At 35.9% G+C, this 2,176-nt stretch overlaps 1 non-coding gene across 1 annotated transcript; it reads right to left on the bottom strand.

Annotated features, from left to right (window-relative positions):
• Nucleotides 1–574: 574 nt before the first annotated feature.
• LOC112866244 (U1 spliceosomal RNA) lies at nt 575–738 on the bottom strand. The gene has a single exon (XR_003224099.1). It is a non-coding gene; the product is annotated as a U1 spliceosomal RNA (small nuclear RNA).
• Nucleotides 739–2,176: the final 1,438 nt, after the last annotated feature.

Genomic DNA, 2,176 nt, shown 5'->3' with positions numbered 1-2,176 from the left:
TACTCATGGACTAAATCAATGCCTTCAGATCCTAGTGAAAAGAAGTGAGTAATAAATACATAAGTGTAAAAAATATACTGAAATACATCTTCCATGTTATATGATGAAAATTTATGGAGGTTTTAAAGGAAATTGCATATAACAACTGAGTACTCCACCGTGTGGCAGCAATTTCTTTTACATTATCGCAATCCTCTGACGCCAGTCTCCCTGAGTTAACCATGAGGTATTTGAAAATGGAATTATGTACAAATGTCACACTGGGCCTCAAGACTAAGAAAGCCAAAAACTGATCCTATAAGGGTACTCCTCTCAAATCCTCAATTCTAGGATTTGTGATGAGTATCAGCCAAACACTTAATTCTTTTCCATTTGATTTAGGTTGTCTTCCTTACTTGGGTCTGTCATGATCATCTATGTGGAAATGAGCCCCTAACTCCAGAGAGGAACTGGCAAAGATGTTCACTCTAAAGTAAACTAGGTTATGTTTAGACCACAGCACAACCAGGAAGCTTCTGAATGTATATGCATCCTGGAGGGGTTTGCTAAATTTCAGATTTTTTTTTTTTTTAACGAAGGGAAAGTGTGAACACAGTCCCACACTACCACAAATTATGCAGTCCAGTTTCCCACATTTGGGGAAATTGCAGGGGTCAGCACATCCAGAGTGCAATAGATAAGCCTTGCCCTAGGAAAACCACCCTTGTGATTATGGTATCTCCCCTGCCAGGTAAGTATTGCTAAGTGTCAGATTTCAATGTGCAATAGGTTTGAAAACAAAACACACTTAGGAAGCCTTCAAACAGAAGGGCAGTCTGGACTCATGGTTGTTATTATGTGTCATATAAACAGGGACAGTTTATTTAGCAAAAACTTGGAAGTGTTATGGTTGCCAGAGGAGATAGGAACATAATCCATTATGCTTCAGTGCTAAATGAATTCAAACTGTGACTTGTTTTCCTCAGCCACCATGAGCTTTGTTTTCTGATGGGATTCAGCTGAATCTGGATTGGAAAAAGGAACTAAAATAATTAACTGTACACCTCACAGTCTGGATCTGGCAACTTTTAAAGTCGAAGGCAGGACCTAGAGTTAAACATTATCATGTTGCCAGAGAAGAACAGAGCACTTTAAATTGTTCCCAGTTTTCACGTCTCTGGCTGCAGGAAGTGGCATGGAGAGGAGCAAAATGGATCAGCCTTATTTCAGTTGAGACTCCTTATTCAACAGGGTACAGCATCCTACATCCTTTTCACTCATCTTTGAATTTTGCACATGCCAGTCCTCAAGGCATTCCTTGTGGAAAGTTACCCCTGCAAAACCCAGGATGGACTCCACAGATTTTGTGGTAAATCATTTGGGGAAATGTTATATACTTTATCTCCTTCTTGAAGATTCATAATGCTCTTAGTCATCTTATAGACTCTGAGAAGTTCTTAAGTCAAAAATTTTTATTTTTTTTGGTATTCTTTTACAAATACTCTTTTAGTCCAGCATTTTTGAAATTTATATAACCATTGTTAAAAGACAAACTGAGGGCTAAATGTGTAAGGGCCACTAAGGAATCTACTGCTGAAATCATTGTTACACTATATGCTAACTAATTTGGATGTAAATTTTAAAAAATAAAAAATAAAATGAAAAAAAAAGATAAACTGAGACCTAAAAACTCCACCAAAAAACTATTAGAAGTAATAAATGAATTCAGTAAAGTTGCAAAAATTAAAGCCCAGAAATCAGTTGGGTTTCTATATGCTAATTAATACCCCCAAATCAGTTGTGTTTCTATACACTAATAATGAAGTAGCAGAAAGAGAAATTAATAAAAAAAATCCATTTACAATTGCAACAAAAAATAATAAAATACCTACAAATAAACCTAATAAAAAGATAAAAGACTTGTGACCGGAAAACTATACAACATTGATGAAGGAAACTGAAAATGACATAAACAAATGGAAAGATATTCCTTGCTCCTGCATTGGAAGTATCAAAATTGTTAAAATGTCTGTACTACCCAAAGCATCCCTATCCAAATACACATAACATTTTTCACAGAACTAGAACAAATAGTACTAAAATTTGTATGAAACCCCAACAGACCCTGAGTAGCCAAACCAATCTTAAGAAAGAACAAAGCTGGAGGTACACAATCCCAGATTTCAAGGTATACTAC

This window comes from Puma concolor, chromosome D1, assembly GCF_028749965.1.
Source record: "Puma concolor isolate L17-30 chromosome D1, mPumCon1.1.hap2, whole genome shotgun sequence".
NCBI classification, from domain to species: Eukaryota; Metazoa; Chordata; class Mammalia; order Carnivora; family Felidae; genus Puma; species Puma concolor.
The sequence above is the reverse complement of the archived record's forward strand: the minus strand, read 5'-3'. Positions and strand labels throughout refer to the sequence as shown.